This window comes from Stegostoma tigrinum, chromosome 4, assembly GCF_030684315.1.
Source record: "Stegostoma tigrinum isolate sSteTig4 chromosome 4, sSteTig4.hap1, whole genome shotgun sequence".
NCBI lineage: Eukaryota > Metazoa > Chordata > Chondrichthyes > Orectolobiformes > Stegostomatidae > Stegostoma > Stegostoma tigrinum.
In genome coordinates this window covers 131,827,454-131,848,914 of record NC_081357.1, presented here as the reverse complement: position 1 = coordinate 131,848,914, position 21,461 = coordinate 131,827,454, and the positions used below count along the sequence as shown (strand labels likewise).

Here is a 21,461-nt window from a genome sequence, read left to right as displayed (position 1 = left end):
TCTTCCCCCACCACATCCCAAAACCAGCCCAGTTCTTCCCCTTCCCCCCACTGCATCACAAAACCAGCCCAGCTCGTCCCCTCCCCCCACTGCATCCCAAAACTAGCCCAGTTTGTCTCCATTTCACTAACCTGTTCTTCCTCTCACCCATCCGTTCCTCACGCCTCAAGCCGCACCTCCATTTCATACCTACCACCTCATCCCGCCTCCTTGGCCTGTCCATCTTCCCTGGACTGACCTATCCCCTCCCTACCTCCTCACCTATACTCTCCTCTCTACCTATCTTCTTTTCTCTCCATCTTCGGTCTGCCTCCGCCTCCCCCTCCCACCCTATTTATTCCAGTTCCCTCTCCCAATCCCCCTCTCTGAAGAAGGGTCTAGGCCCGAAACATCAACTTTTGTGCTCCTGAGATGCTGCTTGGCCTGCTGTGTTCATCCAGCTCCACACTTTGTTATATTGTTATCAATGCTCATATCTATAAATAACTTTGAGGTACAGTTTTGAAGTAACTTGATAGAACAATTGCATGAAGAGAATAAAAGTGGAAAACTGTTCATCTTAGGTATGGAGGTTCCAGGTTGTGAACCTGAAGACACCATCTTTTCTCTTCTGGGATCTATATAAGCATATTAAATCTAAAAAACAAGTCAGCACACCACACAAATCAAGATGATATTGGACTCAATTTAAGAACATTGTAAGCATCAGTCATAGTATAAATAAATTTTTTGCATTCCTGGAACTACGTACTTTATATTATCATAGATCCATTTTGACAATAAAGTCAAGAAATTGGTGGTCATCAGACCAGTCCTTAATGTATTTACATGCTATTCCTTTACTGTTATTGCTTTGCACATATTAAGACATTGTGTTAATGCTGAAATACAGTCAGTTCTGCTCTAACGTGTGTTTTTTCAACACAAATTGGCTTTAATGCATTTGATCGATTTAAACCACTACTTGTTGAACATGAACTTTCCTGACCTGTATTTGTTATAGTATGATTCCAGCCCTATTCGTTTAAATTGTGCGGCTATTGCGCTACTTTCTTATAACGCGAGATCACACAAGAACAGAACTATCATGTTGTATCAGAACTGACAGTAACAGACAAGATATGACATAAGGTGGCACAGTGACTAGCACTGTTACCTCACAGTGCCAGATTTAATTCAACTCAGGGGCCTGTCTGAGAGGAGTTTGCTCATTCTCCCCGTGTCTGCATGGGTTTCCTCCAGGTGCTCCAGTTTCCTCCAACAGTCCAAAGATGTGCAGGTTAGGTGGATTGATTGTGCTAAATTGTTCCACAGTGTCCAGGTACTTGCTGGCCAGGTAGATTAGCCATGGGGAAATGAGGGGTTAGGGTGATAGGGTTGGATCTGGGTGGGATACTCCTTGGGGGTCAGTGTGGACTTGATGGGCCGAGTGGCTTGATTCCACATTGTAGGGGTTCTAAGATCTATGAATGAGGCAGATACTCAGTATAGTTTAAAGACTTCTGTGATCATTGAACTTAATAAGTGAATCATAAGCAGTGACGAATTGTGTCAAATAAAATCCTAGTCACAAGCTATCCTGATCATGTCATTAGACATTACAGATTGAGCAGTCATCTCTGTGATGCAGAAGTAGTCATAAGTGAATTTGAAGTGTCACCTGCAGTCTAAATTCTCAAAATGAAGACAAGGGTCACACTGGCTGCGTAAGGCTCACAGCTGATTTCCTCTTACCTTAAACTGAACGTATTTGAAAACGGGCTCTTCCGTACAATGATAATGAGAACTGCAGATGCTGGAGAATCCAAAGTAACAAAGTGTGGAGCTGGATGAACACAGCAGGCCAAGCAGCATCTCAGGAGCACAAAAGCTGATGTTTCGGGCCTGAAGGGTCTAGGTCAAAACATCAGCTTTGGTGCTCCTGAGATGCTGCTTGGCCTGCTGTGTTCATCCAGCTCCACACTTTATTATCTTCCGTGCAATTGTTGCCTTTCTTCAGTGATGTGTACTGTGGATTGAGATAAGACAATCTTTCACTGTATTTGTGTGGCATGACTTGTGCTGCATACATCAGAGTAAAATCCACAATGTCAAAGAAACATATTCGGCCACATATGATGTTGAAGTAGGGAATATGTCACACATATAACAATGTACTTACAGAATCAACCAGAGAGAAAAAAAATCTGAAATAACTGTGGCTGCTGGAAATCAGAAACAAAAACCGAAATTGCTGGAAAAGCTCAGCAGGTCTGGCACCATCTGTGGAGCGAACACAATTAACGTCCTGGGACTCTTCCACAGGACATCGTGTTTATGTTTCAACCCAGAGATGTTTGCTCAAGTGTAGGAAGCGATTAAGTTCATGATAGCAATTTACATGGTTGCACTGATTCGCAGTAGCCAGAGCTCAGCTACTGTGATGGTACGGAGGCAAGATGAGTCACAATGAATATGCATAGATTGCTGTAAACTCAATGCAGTGGCAAAAATGGATTCATATTCAATCCCAGGAGTGGAATATTGTATTGAGAGGATTGGATAGCCAAAGAAATATCAGCTTTCAAAACCCAGATAGACTTTATGAATCTAAAGTCATGTTACATTGAAGGGACAATGCACAAGTAACCGATCAAAAGTTAACCAACCAGGTCATTAATGGGTTATAGGCTATTGTTTTGTACATATTGATAGCTTAGCTGTGTTCAGTGGTGGGTACGTTGTTGGAGAGGATTCTGACAGACAGGTTTTGTATGCGTTTGGAAATACAAGGACTGATATGGGATAGTGAGCTTGGCTTTGTGCGGGAAAAATCATGTTGATTGAGTTGTTTTGAAGAGGTGACCAAGATAGATAAAGGTAGGATGGTAGATGTTGTCAACGTGGACTTTAGCAGGGCCTTTAACAAGGCTCTGCATGATTGACTAATTAGTAAGGTTAGATCACAGGGGATCCAGGGAGAGCTAGCCAATTGGATAAAAAATTGGTTTGATGGTAGTACAGAGAGGGTGGAGGTCGAGGATTTTTGTTAAAATGGAACGGCTATGATCAACAGTGCACCTCAGGGGTAGGTGCTGGGTCCATTTATATAAAAGATTTGGATGAGAATATTGAAGGAGTGGCTGGTAAGTTTGCGGATGACACCAAAACTGGTGGCATAGTGGACAGTGAAGAAGGTTATCTTAGAATACAAGATGTTTGATCAGCTGGGCCAGTGGGACACACAGTGGTTGATGGAGTTTAATTGAGATAAATGCGACATGTTGCATTTTGAAGACAAACCATGGCAGCATTTATACAGTTAATGGGAAGGCTGTGGGGAATGTTGTCGAACTGAGAGACGCAGTGCTAGAAGTAGACAGTTCGTTGAAAATGGCATCACAGGTAGATAGGGTGGTGAAGATGACAGTTGGCATGCTTGCCTTCATCAATGAGCACATTGCATACAGAAATTGAGATGACATAATGCAGTTATAGAAGAGTTTGGTCAGGCCACTTTTAGAATATTGCGTACATTTCTGGTTTCGCTTTTATGGGAAGGATCTTGTTAAACTGGAAAGGGTGCAGAAAAAGAAATTACAAAGATGTTGCCAGCACTAGAGGGGTTAAGTTATAAGGAGAGACTGGATAGGCTGGGACTTTTCCCCCAAAATGTTGGAGGCTGAAGGTGACCTTACAGATGTTTATAAAATCATTAGGGGCATGGATAGGGTATGGGAGTCCAAAACTAAACAGCATAGGTTTAAGGTGAGAGGGTAAAATTTAAAAGGGATCTGAAGGGCAATTTTTTCACTGAGGGTGGTGCATGTGTGGAATGAGCCACCAGAGGAAGTGGTAGAAGCAGGTCCAATTAAAACATTTAAAAGACAATCGGACAGGTATATGAATAGGAAGGGTTTTAGAGAGATATGGGTCAAACACAGGCAAATGGTATCAGCTCAGTTTAAGATACCTGTTCGGCACAGATGAGTTGAACTGAGGGGTCTGCTTCCATGCTGTTTGACTCTACGACTATTTAAAGCAATTCATCCAAGAATTGAATCAGTTACGAAGAGCAAGTTTGGTTATAAACTTATCGAAAGGAGTTATTTATTTGGGCTACACAAATAAAAACCAAAAGAACTGCGGATGCTGTAAATCAGGATACTTCCTCGAAGAAGGGTCACCAGATCTGAAAGGTTAACTCTGTTTTCTCTTCCAGATGCTGCCAGGCGTGGTGAGCTTTCTAGCAACTTTGTTTTTGTTGTTGCATTTGGGCTACTTGATGGGACAAGGCCAAGCTGTGCCTAGAGATGTTGGTATTTGCACTGCCTAAAATAAATAGAAATATTTTATGATGTACAGGCATGAATGGATTGCAAAGACAGCCTGTTCTCAATTTTAGTATTATAGTGGCTCTCTGTACACGTTTATAACAGAAAGGCATGAAATGTGTATGGATAGCTAAGTGTCAAAGTGCCTTTGACGGGTTGAGAGCTGTATTGACTATAGCTCTAACTTTAATAGCACCAAATTATACTAAGTCATTTAAACTGGCTGTTGATGCCAGTGAGGCCGTTATTGCTGTGGCTTTATTCCCAGAAGACAAAATGGAGAATGAATAACCAATCAGCTGTTTCTCTTCCAAGTTGAACCCATGCCAGTAAAAACATTGAAATGGTAAAAAGAGACTGAGCTTGTATTGGCTGTACAACATTTTGAAGTCTTTACATCCAACAACTCTGCAGTGATTATTATTTTCATAAACATAATCCACAAACCCTCCTACCAGAATTGCATACCAAGAATTTGAGGCCATCTTATTGGAGTTTAACGCCACAAACATATGAAAATAATTAATGTGGCAGAAAGAGACATTGTTCATACCAGGTGCTTTCTCGTGATGCTAATATGGAACTCAAATACTGTGATCAAAATGGGCTAATGTAGAAAGTGACTTTTATGCTAAGTCATTGTGTATCTTATGTAAATACATTGTTGCTGCTTGAATAAAATCTAAAAGAAGAGAAGTGGGCTTTGAAATAGAAAAATTAAAATCTCTCTTAAAAGATACATTTTTCTTAATGCAGTGCCAAAAAAAGGTATGACATTAAGTTGAATTTATATCTTGCATTTTGTGTGTCAAGGAAGAGAAGCAGTTTCATTTGTGAAGTCAGGGCTATGATGCCAAGAAGTCTGGAGTTCTTGCTTTATTTGAAGGGGTAATAAACCAGCTCAGTGCATTACTATAGGTTCAGAAGAAAACTGCTTAGTGACAGTTGTTCAATGACTTCCCAAGAAAGGCAGAACAAACCTGAAAGTCACTCAATCAACACAGAATGACAGAAGATAGGAGCAGCAGTAGGCCATTCTGCCGTTAGAGTCTGGTCCATCATTCAATACAACCATGGCTTATCATTCACTTTAGTCTCCTGTTCCCATTTTCTCCCGATACCTATTGGTCCCTTTAACCTTAAGGATGAACTCTAACTCCTTCTTGAAAACAATCAATCTCTTGGCCTCAAATACTTTCTGTGGCAGAGAATTCCCTAGGTTCACCACGCTAAGTGAAGCAATTTTTCCTCATTTCATCCTAAATATAACATTCCCCATTAACAACGACTCGCCCTCCCAGCCTTATCGTGAGCAACTTGTTTGTTTGTCCAAGTCTCTTTCTCTCTCTTTGGGCTCTGTATTATTGTTTACTCCAGACCCCATCGACCTCCCTATTTTTTGCATATTAACTGATGTTTTCCCAGATAGCATCAGTTCTGAGGAAGGGTCACTGGACCCAAAGCAATTAACTCTGTTTTCTCCTTCACAGATGCTGCCAGACCTGATGAGCTTTTCCAGCAACTTTGTTTTTGTTCCTGATTTACAGCATCCACAGTTCTTTTGGTTTATATGTTGCACTGAGATTGTGGTTTTAGAAAAAGACCTGTTTCAATTTCATGCTCTGACTGGTGATACCTCAGAGCACTTCGACTTTTCTACTTCATCTCTAAGTTACATAGAACATAGAACATAGAAAAGTACAGCAAAGTACAGGCCCTTCGGCCCACGATGTTGTGCCGTGGAATAATCCTAATCCAAAAATAAAATAACCTAACCTACATTCCCCTCAATTCACTGCTGTCCATGTGTATGTCCAGCAGTCGCTTAAATGTCACTAATGACACTGCTTCCACGACTACCGCTAGTAAACTATTCCGTGCACTCACAACTCTCTGGGTGAAGAACCTCCCTCTGACTTCTCCACTATACCTTCCTCCTAACACCTTAAAACTATGACCCCTCGTGGCAGTCAATCCTGCCCTGGGGAAAAGTCTCTGGCTATCGGCTCTATCCATACCTCTCATTACCTTGTACACCTCGATCAGGTCACCTCTCTCCCTCCTTCACTCCAGAGAGAAAAGTCCGAGCTCTGTCAACCTCTCCTCATAAGACAAGCCCTCCAGTCCAGGCAGCATCCTGGTAAACCTCCTTTGCACCCTCTCCAAAGCCTCCACATCTTTCCTATAATGGGGCGACCAGAACTGGACACAATATTCCAAGTGTGGTCTCACCAGGGTTTTGTAGAGCTGCAGCATAACCTCGTGGCTCTTAAACTCGATCCCCCTGTTAATGAAAGCCAAAACACCATATGCTTTCTTAAAAACCATATCCACTTGGGTGGCAACTTTGAGGGAGCTATGCACTTGAACACCAAGATCCCGCTGTTCCTCCACACTGCCGAGAATACTGCCTTTAATCCTATATTCAGCATTTAAGCTCGACCTTCCAAAATGCATCACTTCACATTTATCCAGGTTGAACTCCATCTGTCATTTCTCAGCCCAGCTCTGTAAACTGTCAATGTCTCACTGAGGCCTGCAATAGCCCTCGATACTATCAATGGCACCTCCAACTTTTGTGTCATCAGCAAACATACTAACCCACCCCTCAACTTCATCATCTAAGTCATTTATAAAAACTACAAAGAGCAGGGGCCCAAGAACAGACCCCTGCGGGATACCACTCAGCACTGACCTCCAGGCAGAATACTTATCATCTACAAACACTCTCTGCCTCCTGTCAGCCAACCAATTCTGAATCCAGACAGCCAAATCACCCTATATCCCATACCTCCTGACTTTATGAATGAGCCTGCCGTGGGGAACCTTATCAGATGCCTTGCTGAAGTCCATGTACACCACATCCACTGCTCGACCCTCGTCAACCTGTCTCGTGACTTCCTGAAAGAACTCAATAAGATTTGTAAGGCATGACCTGCCCCTCACAAAGCTATGCTGACTCCCTTTAATCATGCTATGCTTTTCCAAATAGTCATAAATCCTATCCCTCAGAATTCTTTCCAAAACCTTGCTGACCACAGACGTAAGACTGACTGGTCTGTAATTTCCAGGGATTTCCCTATTCCCTTTCTTGAAAAGAGCAACAACATTTGCCTCCCTCCAATCTTCCGGGACGACTCTCGTGGAGAGTGAGGAAGCAAAGATCTTCGCCAGTGGCTTAGCAACCTCCTTTCTCACTTCCCGGACAACCTAGGATAAATCTGGTCTGGCCCTGGGGACTTATCAATCTTAATGTTTTCCAAAATTTCCAGCACATCAATTCCCTCAATCTCGATCTGTTCAAGCCTGTTTTCCTGCTCCTCAAAGTTCTCATTCACAACAAGCTTCCTCCACCTTATGTACACTGCCTTTTCCTTTTTGACGAGAAGCACCTCTGTATCCGTCATCCAAGGCTCCTTAATCTTACCCCTTCTTACCTGTCTCAGAGGAACAAATTTATGCATCACTCGCAACAACTGCTCCTTAAACAGCCTCCACATGTCTGCTGTGCCCTTTCTGTGGAACAATTGCTCCCAATCTATACTTCCCAACTCCTGCCTGATAGTGTCATAGTTTCCTTTACCCTAGTTAAATATCTTCCCCTGTAACTGCTCCTTTCCCTCTCCATGGCTATGGTAAATGTGAGGCTGTTGCGGTCACTGTCGCCAAAGTGCTCTCCCACCATGAGATCTGACACCTGTCCTGGCTCATTGTCGAGCACCAAATCCAAAATGGCCTCCCCCATCGTTGGCCTGTCCACATACTGAGTAAGGAAACCCTCCTGAACACACCTGACAAAAATGGCTCCATCCAAACCATCTGCACTAAGGAGGTTCCAATCTATATTGGGAAAGTTGAAGTCACCCATAACAACAACCCTGATACGTTTGCACTTTTCAACAATCTGCCGGCCTATGAGTTCTTACAGCAGGCCAAGCAGCATCAGAGGAGCAGGAAAGCTGATGTTTCGGGCCTAGACCCTTCATCAGAAATGGGTGAGAGAGGTGGTGAGGTTGAGGCGATTGATTTCTCGACAGCAGTTGGAGATGAAGAGGTCGAGGGAGGGTAGGAGGCCTTGGGGTGGTGTCCAGGAGGAGGACTTGTGTTTGAGGGGGGAGAAGGGGTCAGTAGAGGGAGGGTTAGGCTCATGGTTAAACTAGTAAGCGTGGAGGCGAAGGCAGCGGAAAAACTGCTCAATGTCCAGACGTGACTGGAATTCATTGATATGTGGGTGGAGGGGGACAAGGGTGGGCCCCTTACTGAGGACTGACCGTTCGTCCTCAGTAAGGGGAAGGTCTGGGAAGATGGTGAAGATTCAGCACGGCTGAACGCCTCATCCACCAACATTTCTGCCATCTGCAATCCGACCCCACCACCCAAGACATTTTTCCCCTCCCTACCCTTCTCTGCATCCTGGAGGGACCACTCTCTCCATGACTCCATTGTCCGCTCCACACTTCCCTCCAGCCCCACCACACACGGCACTTTTCCCTGCAACCAACCGCAGGAATTGCTACACATGCCCCCACATCTCCTCCCTCACTCCCATCCCAGACCCCAAGAAGACCTTCCACGTCAAGCAGATGTTCACCTGCACATCGGCTGTACCCGTTGTGGCCTCCTCTACATTGGGGAAACCAAGCGGAGGCTTGGGGACCGCTTTGCAGAACACCTCCGCTCAGTTCGCAATAAACAACTGCATCTCCAGTCGCAAACCATTTCAACTCCCCCTCCCATTCTTTAGACGACATGCCCATCCTGGGCCTCCTGCAGTGCTACAATGATGCCATCCGAAGGTTGCAAGAACAGCAACTCATATTCTGCTTGGGAACCCTGCAGCCCAATGGTATCAATGTGGACTTCACAAGCTTCAAAATCTCTCCTCCCCCCACTGGATTCCAAAACCAGCCCAGCTCATCTCTGCCTCCCTAAGCTGTTCTTCCTCTCACCTATCCCCTCCTCCCACCTCAAGCCAGACCCCCATTTCCTACCTACTAACCTCATCCTGCCCCCTTGACCTGTCCGTCCTCCCTGGACTGACCAATCTCCTTCCCACCTCCCCACCTACACACCTTTACTGGCTCCATCCCTGCCTCTTCGACTTGCCTGTCTCCTCTCCACCTATCTTCTCCTCTATCCTTCCACGATCTGCACCCCCCTCCTTATTTATTTCAGAACCCTCTTCCCCTCCCCCATTTCTGATGAAGGGTCTAGGCCCGAAAGGTCAGCTTTCCTGCTCGTCAGATGCTGCCTGCCCTGTTGTGTTCATCCAGCTCCACACCTTGTTATCTCATGACAGGTAATAGACAGGGTGGACAGCAAAAAGCTTTTTCCCACAGCGGGCAACTCAATTACTAGGCGTCATATTTTCAAGGTGAGAGGGGAAAAGTTTAAGGGAGATATGAGTGGAAAGTTCTTTGCACAGAGGGTAGTGAGTGCCTGGAACTTGTTGCCAGCGGAGGTGGTAGAGGTGGGCACGATAGCATCATTTAAGATGTATCTAGACAGATAAATGAATGGGCAGGGACCAGAGGGATTCAGATCCTTGGACAATAGGCGACAGGTTTAGATAGAAGATCTGGATTGGCGCAGACTGGGTCGTTCCTGTGCTGTAATTTTCTTTGTTCTTGAGATGAGACTAATAATCAAAAGCAGTTTTTAGAATTAGAATGCATTGGGTTAATTCCAACACACACTCTCCTAGTGAGGTCAGAGTGGAGTCAGGATGAATCATAATGGAGACTGACTGCAGAAAGGTAAAATGTAGAGGGACTTGGGGTCTTTGCACATAAATCTCAAAAAGGATTGCACTCATATTCAGTAAAGTAATACAGAAGGAAAATGGAATGGAGTATAAAAATAAGGAGGTCTTGCTAAAACTGTCGAAGAACAAAGTCAGACCACAGATGGAATGCAGTGAACGGTTTTCCTCCCCACTTTGTGAAGAACTATATGCTATCATTACCTCTGCTTTTACATGTTACGGCTTTAGAACAATCTGGGAGATAACAAAGTGTGAAGCTGGATGAACACAGCAGGCCAAGCAGCATCTCAGGAGCACAAAAGCTGACGTTTTGGGCCTAGACCCTTCATCAGAGAGGGTCAACAATCTGGGAGATGTTTGATTTGTTACATATGGGCACAGATCAATTCCACTTGATTTCTTTCATAGGTCCTTCATTGGCACTGATGTAACAGAAACTGGATTGTCAATGTACTCCTGTTGATCCTGTGATATGACTCAGGAACTTTTTCCTGCCTTCAATCTAGCAGCTCTTGTTGCTTCTAGCAGTGCTTGGCCAAAAGGCCTGGTTCTGTGCAAATGTGGCTTTTAACCTTAGCAAAAACAATAAATCAATCTAGAGAATTATTTATTTGACCACACATCTGATATGGTTTACTGTGTCAACAGCTGTTGGAACTTGAGGCCTGTTAATCATGAATATGCCTGGCAACATTTTGCACCCCATGTGCTACTTCAAGAGCTCTAGCAGACACAGTTGTTTAAAACTGAGAAATATTTTCATCATCGCTTCTTCTGGTCTGGCTAAGCCAAAACACCTCCACAACAACAGGTGGCTTTAGAATTACAAATACTTTCACTGTTTTTACTATCAGGTAATTTTTTTTACGGTTCAGTAGGGATACTCAGTCTCAACTGCAAATCGTTCTATATAATTCAAGTTTGACCTCATTTAACACACTGATTTTTACTAAATAACAAACAACAAAATCAGAGACAAGGTAAACCACAGCCCAGTAACTAAGGTGACAATATGAAAGAAGATTATGGTTGTCAAAGACATGTCCCCACAGTCCTAAGGACTCTATCACAGGACTTCCTCAGGAAAATGTCCTCAGCTCAACATTGTCATGCTTCACTAGGGTAGTCCACTGGACATCAAGACCTGCTATTCACAGAGTCATCAGTTCCCCAATTTCCGCAATCTTTTAAACCCAGTTTCACAGAAAGAATAGATCAGATTACTGTACTTCACAAGAATTACTATCTATTACACATAAAGGGACTCTATCTACAGATAAACAATCATGCATTGTCAACATAATAAAATGTGAGGCCGGATGAACACAGCAGGCCAAGCAGCATCTCAGGAGCACAAAAGCTGACGTTTCGGGCCTAGACCTTTCATCAGAGAGGGGGATGGGGTGAGGGTTCTGGAATAAATAGGGAGAGAGGGGGAGGCGGACCGAAGATGGAGAGAAAAGAAGATAGGTGGAGAGAGTATAGGTGGGGAGGTAGGGAGGGGATAGGTCAGTCCAGGGAAGACGGACAGGTCAAGGAGGTGGGATGAGGTTAGTAGGTGGATTCCTCATCCACCTACTAACCTCATCCCACCTCCTTGACCTGTCCGTCTTCCCTGGACTGACCTATCCCCTCCCTACCTCCCCACCTATACTCTCTCCACCTATATAATAAAATGTGAGGCTGGATGAACACAGCGGGCCAAGCAGCATCTCAGGAGCACAAAAGCTGACGTTTCGGGCCTAGACCCTTCATCAGAGAGGGGGATGGGGGGAGGGAACTGGAATAAATAGGGAGAGAGGGGGAGGCGGACCGAAGATGGAGAGTAAAGAAGATAGGTGGAGAGGGTGTAGGTGGGGAGGTAGGGAGGGGATAGGTCAGTCCAGGGAAGACGGACAGGTCAAGGAGGTGGGATGAGGTTAGTGGGTAGCTGGGGGTGCGGCTTGGGGTGGGAGGAAGGGATGGGTGAGAGGAAGAACCGGTTAGGGAGGCAGAGACAGGTTGGACTGGTTTTGGGATGCAGTGGGTGGGGGGGAAGAGCTGGGCTGGTTGTGTGGTGCAGTGGGGGGAGGGGATGAACTGGGCTGGTTGAGGGATGCAGTGGGGGAAGGGGAGATTTTGAAACTGGTGAAGTCCACATTGATACCATATGGGGTTTTTTCCACACATCAACGAATACCAGTCACGGTCGGACACAGAGCAGTTTTTCCGCCGTCTTCGCCTGCATGCCTACTTCTTCAACCGGGAACCCAACCCTCCTTCCACTGACCCCTTCACCCGCTTCCAACACAAGTCCTCCTCCTGGACACCACCCCCAGGCCTCCTACCCTCCCTCGACCTCTTCATCTCCAACTGCCGTCGAGACATTAACCGCCTCAACCTCTCCACCCCTCTCACCCACTCCAACCTCTCCCCCGCAGAACGGGCAGCCCTCCGCTCCCTCCGCTCCAACCCCAACCTCACCATCAAACCCGCAGACAAGGGTGGCGCAGTGGTAGTATGGCGTACTGACCTCTACATCGCCGAGGCCAGACGCCAACTCTCCGACACCACCTCCTACCGCCTCCTCGATCATGACCCCACACCCGAGCACCAAACCATCATCTCCAACACCATTCATGACCTCATCACCTCAGGGGACCTCCCACCCACAGCCTCCAACCTCATTGTTCCCCAACCCCGCACGGCCCGTTTCTATCTCCTTCCCAAAATCCACAAACCTGCCTGCCCTGGTCGACCCATCGTCTCAGCCTGCTCCTGCCCCTCCGAACTCATCTCCACCTATCTGGACTCCATTTTCTCCCCTTTGGTCCAGGAACTCCCCACCTATGTCCGTGACACCACCCACGCCCTCCACCTCCTCCAGGACTTCCAATTCCCTGGCCCCCAACACCTCATATTCACCATGGACGTCCAGTCCCTGTACACCTGCATTCCGCATGCAGATGGCCTCAAGGCCCTCCGCTTCTTCCTGTCCCGCAGGCCCGACCAGGCCCCCTCCACCAACACTCTCATCCGCCTAGCGGAACTCGTCCTCACACTCAACAACTTCTCTTTTGACTCCTCCCACTTCCTACAGACTAAGGGGGTGGCCATGGGCACCCGCATGGGCCCCAGCTATGCCTGCCTCTTTGTAGGTTACGTGGAACAGTCCATCTTCCGCACCTACACAGGCCCCAAACCCCACCTCTTCCTCCGGTACATTGATGACTGTATCGGCGCCGCCGCTTGCTCCCCAGAGGAGCTCGAACAGTTCATCCACTTCACCAACACCTTCCACCCCAACCTTCAGTTCACCTGGGCCATCTCCAGCACATCCCTCACCTTCCTGGACCTCTCAGTCTCCATCTCAGGCAACCAGCTTGTAACTGATGTCCATTACAAGCCCACCGACTCCCACAGCTACCTAGAATACACCTCCTCCCACCCACCCTCCTGCAAAAATTCCATCCCCTATTCCCAATTCCTCCGCCTCCGCCGCATCTGCTCCCACGATAAGACATTTCACTCCCGCACATCCCAGATGTCCAAGTTCTTTAAGGACCGCAACTTCCCCCCCACGGTGATTGAGAACGCCCTTGACCGTGTCTCCCGCATTTCCCGCGACACATCCCTCACACCCCGCCCCCGCCACAACCGCCCCAAGAGGATCCCCCTCGTTCTCACACACCACCCTACCAACCTCCGGATACAACGCATTATCCTCCGGCACTTCCGCCATTTACAATCCGACCCCACCACCCAAGACATTTTTCCATCCCCACCCCTGTCTGCTTTCCGGAGAGACCACTCTCTCCGTGACTCCCTTGTTCGCTCCACACTGCCCTCCAACCCCACCACACCCGGCACCTTCCCCTGCAACCGCAGGAAATGCTACACTTGTCCCCACACCTCCTCCCTCACCCCCATCCCAGGCCCCAAGATGACATTCCACATTAAGCAGAGGTTCACCTGCACATCTGCCAATGTGGTATACTGCATCCACTGTACCCGGTGCGGCTTTCTCTACATTGGGGAAACCAAGCGGAGGCTTGGGGACCGCTTTGCAGAACACCTCCGCTCAGTTCGCAACAAACAACTGCACCTCCCAGTCGCAAACCATTTCCACTCCCCCTCCCATTCTCTTGATGACATGTCCATCATGGGCCTCCTGCACTGCCACAATGATGCCACCCGAAGGTTGCAGGAACAGCAACTCATATTCCGCCTGGGAACCCTGCAGCCATACGGTATCAATGTGGACTTCACCAGTTTCAAAATCTCCCCTTCCCCCACTGCATCCCTCAACCAGCCCAGTTCATCCCCTCCCCCCACTGCACCACACAACCAGCCCAGCTCTTCCCCCCCACCCACTGCATCCCAAAACCAGTCCAACCTGTCTCTGCCTCCCTAACCGGTTCTTCCTCTCACCCATCCCTTCCTCCCACCCCAAGCCGCACCCCCAGCTACCTACTAACCTCATCCCACCTCCTTGACCTGTCCGTCTTCCCTGGACTGACCTATCCCCTCCCTACCTCCCCACCTACACCCTCTCCACCTATCTTCTTTACTCTCCATCTTCGGTCCGCCTCCCCCTCTCTCCCTATTTATTCCAGTTCCCTCCCCCCATCCCCCTCTCTGATGAAGGGTCTAGGCCCGAAACGTCAGCTTTTGTGCTCCTGAGATGCTGCTTGGCCCGCTGTGTTCATCCAGCCTCACATTTTATTATCTTGGAATCTCCAGCATCTGCAGTTCCCATTATCTCTCTCCACCTATCTTCTTTTCTCTCCATCTTCGGTCCGCCTCCCCCTCTCTCCCTATTTATTCCAGAACCCTCACCCCATCCTCCTCTCTGATGAAAGGTCTAGGCCCGAAACGTCAGCTTTTGTGCTCCTGAGATGCTGCTTGGCCTGCTGTGTTCATCCAGCCTCACATTTTATTATCTTGGATTCTCCAGCATCTGCAGTTCCTATTATCTATGAATTGTCAACAGGTAACTTTATTAGTCAAACCTCTAGTGCCCTGAGTAGAGACCCCATATACACACATACAGACAGACACAGACAGGCCAAACAATTCAGGTGTTTTGTGCAAAGGGAAAGACTGGGAAAGTATTTCACAGGATCTGCTGAGATGACTCTTTTGCTGATTAGAACAATGTTTCTCAATCTTCCTTCTCCAGATGTTTTCAGGAAATGCAAGATGACTGGCTCACACTTATAAAATACCTTATTGATTAAAAGGACCTGTTCCTGTGCTGTGATAATGGGAACTGCAGATGCTGGAGAATCCAAGATAACAAAGTGTGGAGCTGGATGAACACAGCAGGCCAAGCAGCATCTCAGGAGCACAAAAGCTGACGTTTCGGGCCCAGACCCTTCATCAGAGACCTGTTCCTGTGCTGTATTGTTCTTAACCCCAGACGTCATAATCTGTAATAAAATGGAATACTCAAACCTCTTAACTTTTCCCCAAGTTACATACCATCCTGATGAACAAATATTGCTATTGCTTCAACTCAGCTGGGTCAAACCTTTAGGCTACTTCACAACATATAGTTGTTCCAGCTTTCCACTACTGCCTCATCAGTTTGAGGAGGAGTGAGGAATTTTAGAGCAGTAATTTGGCCTTAGATATATCCATTCCTTAAATTTCCATTTTTAATTATTTAAAATTCATTCACAGGATGATGGCAATGTTGGCTGGACCAGCATTGATTGCCCATCTCTAATTGCCAGAAAACTTCCTCAGAAAACAAAGAAGGGTCAAGACCCGAAACGTCAGTCTTCCTGCTCCTCTGATGCTGTTTGGCCTGCTGTGTTCATCCAACTCTACACTTGTTATCTCAGATTCTCCAGCATCTGCAGTTCCTACTATCTCAGTAACCAAATACAAGCAAAGTCTTCATTGGGATTATCAACTTTATTGCACCAGGAACTCAACTTCCGGAATTTTGCAAAGAATTTTTGAATGTCTTGAATGTCCTACTATCTCTCTCTCTCTCAAGTTCAGTTGATGTGGTTTATATGGATTTCAGCAAAGCTTTTGATAAGCTCCCACATGGGAGAGTGGGAGAATATGGAATTGAGGGAAATTGGCGAGATGGATCAGAAACTGGCTCACTAATAGGACACAAAAAAGGGTAGAGGTGGAAGGCGGTTTGAGTGACTGGGGGCTGGTGTCCAGTGTATCAGAAGGATCATACTGGGACCGTTATTGGTTGTTATATACATAAATGATCAGGATTAAAGTGTGGGGGAATGTTAAGCAAGTTTGCAGACATCACCAAGTTTTGTAGAGTGGTTAATAGTTGTGGGATACAGGAAGATAAAAAGCTTGGTCAGGTGGGCAGACCAGTGGCAGATGGTATTTAACCCTGATCAGTGCGGGGCGATGCATGTTGGAATAAGAAACAAGGTGATGGAGTATGTAAGGAATGGCAGGACACTAAGTAGCTTAGAGGCACAGAGGGATCTTGGAGTAATTATTTATAGATCTCTGATGGTGGTGGAACATGTGAGTAGGATAGTTAAGAAGATACATAGGACTCTTATTTTCATCAGTCGTCACATAAAGTATAAGAGCAAGGAGGTAATGTTGGAGTTGTACAGAACATTGGTCAGGCCGCAGCTTGCGTACTTTGTGCAGTTCTGGTCCCCTCACTACAGAAAGGATGTGATAGCACTAGTGGGGGTACAGAGGAATTCACCAGAACGTTTCCTGGGATGGAGAAATTGACCTATGAGGAGACACTGGATAGGCTTGGATTGCTTTCTTTAGAGCAGAGAATGCTGAGAGGCGACATGTTTGAAGTGTTTAAGATTATTAAGTGCATGGACAGGATGAGTAGAAAACAGCTGCTCCCCTTAGTTGAGGGGTCGATCATGAGAAGGCACAGTTTTAGGGTAAGGCACAAGAGATTCAGAGGGGGTTTGGGAAAAAGTTTTGTCACTCAGCGGGTGGTGGGAATCTGGAGTGCACTGCCTTGGAAGATAGTGGAAGCTGGAAACGTTCCAATCTTTTAAAGATATTTGGATGAGTACTTCAAATATCATAACATTCAAGGATATGGGACAAGTGCAGGAAATTGGGATTAGCATACCTTCAGTGGTAGTCATGTCATGTAGGCTCGATGGGCCGAAGGGCCTTTTCAATGCTGTATCAGTCTATCTACACTTTTTTAAAACAAAAAGCATTTTTCAATGCTGTGGGTGATAGATTTTGGATAAAGAAACAAACTTTGTCTTTCATTCCTACTTGGTAACTGCGAGAGAATTCCAAGTGAGATTAACAATAAAACACAGGAGTATTTCAAAATCTTCATCTCTTTGGAGATAAAAAGGTGAAAATCTTTTGAAGTTTTACAGAATCAACAATGAACTTTCCTCAGGTGGCAACACATACGTAGGCGTTTACTGACTAGCAGTCATCTTGGCACACAATTTAAATTTTCAATGAAAAATATATTTGATTCTTCATCCAATTAAAATAATTATCCTTGAATGGATTTCAAATAAAAACTTATTCTTCTCTGCTTTGTAATGTCCTCTCATCCTACAACCCCCAAGATGTCCACATGGTATAAATTCAACTTCATACATTTTCCAGTTTATTCACTTTACCATTAATGACAACCTTATCAGCTGTCTGGATCCTAGCTTTGTAATGACCTGCTGAAATCTCTCATTTCTTTACTTCTCATTCTGTTTCCGATCTTTGTGGCCTGTATTTTTCATTTCCTTCCCACAACTAATTTATATTGATGCTCTGGTTTTAAAAAAAGTACTTGGGGAAAGTATAGCATGAGATATGAAAGCTAACAAGATGTAAAACGGCTAACCATCCAATAGCATCAATAGACATTGAATTCACTTCATCTTTCCCTGGTTTTCTTTGTCCATTCATTTTCCAAGTGAGTAAATTCATGTTGAAAGATTGTTGATTTATTTAGAAAGGATTATGAATCATGAAATCCTTGAAAAATGGGCAAAAAGCATTATTCCATGCTGCAGTGTTATTCACAAGACTCCTCTTCCAGCTTGTTGGTTGTCTACTTCAAGTAGAATGATTGAGAGAGAGAGAGAGACGGCTCCATGTACACATTACCTATCTATTAGGAAGCATCAGCAGCACTCAGACCATTAACAGCATCATGGTGGTTAAATGACCCCTTTCCCCCAGAATGAAACTAAAATCATGCCATCACCGTCTGCTGCTAATGAATGTGATGGTGCTATTTGTTGCACGAATGTTACTTTTCACCAGTGAATTCTATACTACAGCTTGACACAGTTAACATAGCCACATGGGTTAGTTCAGATAATATAAAGATATTCTATGAAAATCCATTCAATCCTCTTTCTGAAACTCCAAAATCCAGTGCACAGGACAACAGAAAAATAGAAGCTCATCCTTCCAAGTTCCAAAATAATGAAGACAGAATATATTGACATTCAGATTCAGAGGTAGAAAGAGAACAGAAGTTAAAATCTGCCATTTAAAAATTTTAATCTTTGTGATAATATCCGTGGTGGAATTAGTTGCATTTTTAACATAGAAGCATATGAATTAGAGTATTCAGAGTCATATCCGACTTGACACATAAACTCTGTTTCTCTCAAATGCTGCCAGACTTGTTAAATTTCTCCAGCATTCTGTGTTTGCTCCAGATATTCAGTATTTTTCTTTTACACTTGAGTTTGTGACTTGTGAAACTGCAACAGCTAAATACCATGTGGTTGCCATCATATAAGCAAAAGCCAAGAACATTTCTCAAGCTGCAAGCCTGCAGTAATCATGTCAGTAATTCACAAAGGGGCAAGTCATCAGCAAGTCTGTAATAAGCTCGCAGAGCTGAAGAATTCACTGAAGTAGAAGCCACTTACAAAACAGATTTCATGCTAAATTGTGCTAGAATATAGTTAGTGATGGGGAGAAATCCTTTATGTGGGGAGGTGCTCTCCACATGTCAAGAGACACAATATATTGGTTTGAATATCACTATTTTGCTTATGTGTTGTAACTCAAATGTTAAAAAGAATAATTTTCAAGTACAGCACAAAAGTAACTTTCACATGATTTATCTAGCCCACAGCATTCTAGTTTTGGAGAGCACTTTGTAATATCTTGTAAAATATGAGAACCGCCAAATATAGCGAGCAACCAACATCTTGCTTGCTTCTGTGGAGAACCTCGCTAGTACCTATGCAAGTGAGGGAATTTTGTTTTTGTTTCTACTCCCACTACCACCCAGAAAAGATAAAGTGTATTTTCTCCCCACCAAATCGGAGACTTGGATAAAAGCACAAACACACCGATATGCACAAGAATCCATGCCCCTACATGGGTCGCTGCTTCCATCTAGCCTGGTAAAGCAGCACAAGCAAATTCACAGAGGAAGGTACATTAAAATAAATGAGATATACAATCACATTAATTCTTTTAGCTTCAGTGACTCAATAATTATTCACTCAATTTCGAACATGAGAGCTTGGGAAAACATTGTCCCAGAAACCAGTCAATAAAAAAAAAGGACAGACCCATATTGCTCAGAGGCTTTGGTTTCTCTAGGATGATAATGCTGATAAGACCTGAGAGGCCTTCTCCACTCTGGTCATGCTTATGAGAAGTACACTTTTTATTTCAGCAATGTCCTACAGAATATGTTGAAACTCAAGACCTTGGTACAATATGATGGTATATCAGCAATAAAAAGTGGCCTTTTGACATCTAAATGGACCCCAATCATGCTACTTTTGGAAAGTGCCTGGTCTAGCTCAAATATCGTTTAAGTCCACGGCATCGCTACAATTTTTAGTGATCACTAACAGGATGCTGCCATCATGCCAAGAAAATGCTGTGTTGACCACACAAGCAGGTGATGTGATGAATGAATGTCAGGGTTGGTGAAACGTCAGGGATGTCCCAATGACTGGTGGATAGAATCAAATAGCATGCCCCCCATGGCTACTCACAATCGATCAAACATGGGTCATGCTGAACTAGCCCATGCTTGCAAACCTCAGAATATAACATTGAACATTCATTGTGAGCCTGCAAATGGACAGCACTTGATAGTCAATCACAAATGTTACTGTAATGTACAAATTTATACAGGGCTCTATACTCTACAGGAAAAAGAAACATGTCTGGACATTTTACCCTTTTTTGAATTAAAAGGTGAACAACAGCCTAGGGAAACAATTGATTCTTGGGACACTTTTTATTGCAATATCACAATCAATCACAGTCAAATTGCTGACTAATCAACACAACCTTTTCACACTGTATAAATTGCTACTCCCTGGCCTCATAAATGCAAGACAAAATACTTTGATAGAACATCTCTATCTTCAACAATACTTCAGTTTTGTGTTATCTGCTGCCTATTTAATACAGCTCATATCTAAGACATTTCCACCTTATTATCAAAAAATTAGTAACTAAATACATCCGCTGTCGTGGCCTCCTCTACATTGGGGAAACAAAGCGGAGGCTTAGGGACCGCTTTGCAGACCAACTACGCTCGGTTCGCAATAAACAACTGCACCTCCCAGTCGCGAACCATTTCAACTCCCCCTCCCATTCTGGGCCTCCTGCAGTGCCACAACGATGCCACCCAAAGGTTGCAGGAACAGCAACTCATATTCCGCTTGGGAACCCTGCAGCCCAATGGTGTCAATGTGGGCTTCACAAGCTTCAAAATCTCCACTCCCCCTACCATATCCCAAAACCCTGCCCCCGCTAACCTGTCTTTTCTCCCATCTATCCCGTCCTCCCACCTCAAGCTCCAACCCCATCTCCTACCTACTAACCTCATCCCACCCCCTTGACCTGTCCATCATCCCTGGTCTGACTTATCTCCTCCCTACCTCCCCACCTACACTCACCTTTACCGACTCCATCCCTGTCTCTTTGACCTGTCTCCTCTCCACCTATCTTCTCCTCAATCCATCCTCTATCTACTTCTCCCTATTTATTTCAGAATCCCGTTCCCCTCCCCCATTTCTGAAGAAGGGTCTAGGCCCGAAACATCAGCCTTCCTGCTCCTCTGATGCAGCTTGGCCTGCTGTGTTCATCCAGCTCTACACCTTGTTATCTCAGATTCTCTAGCATCTGCAGTTCCTACTATCTCAGTAACCAAATACAAGCAGAGTCTTCATTGGGATTATCAACTTTATTGCACCAGGAACTCAATTTCCTGAATTTTGCAAAGAATTTTTGAATGTCTTGAAGTGGTCCACGATTGAGGTCATCACGATTTACAGCTCTGCCAAGCATTCAGAAGAAATAGAGGCACAGTTCTGGATTAAATTTCTTGAACAATAATTTTGTTAAGAAGTCAAATTGAAATAAATTAAGTTTGGACTGATTCTTGCCTGCTCTCTTCATTATGCTAAAAATAA

The 21,461-nt window shown here is 45.0% G+C and overlaps 1 protein-coding gene across 5 annotated transcripts in view; it reads right to left on the bottom strand.

The window, feature by feature from the left end:
- Positions 1 to 21,461, bottom strand: part of gareml (GRB2 associated, regulator of MAPK1-like) — a 224,310-nt gene that overhangs the window by 111,493 nt on the left and 91,356 nt on the right. Inside the window, exon 1 of one of the 5 annotated variants that reach the window (XM_059645683.1) lies at positions 1,735 to 1,784. The exons of the other annotated variants lie outside the window; for them this stretch is intronic. The gene's annotated coding sequence lies outside the window, so the exon portion shown is untranslated. Of the gene's footprint in view, positions 1 to 1,734; positions 1,785 to 21,461 lie in introns of those variants that run through there. 5 annotated transcript variants of the gene reach the window in all.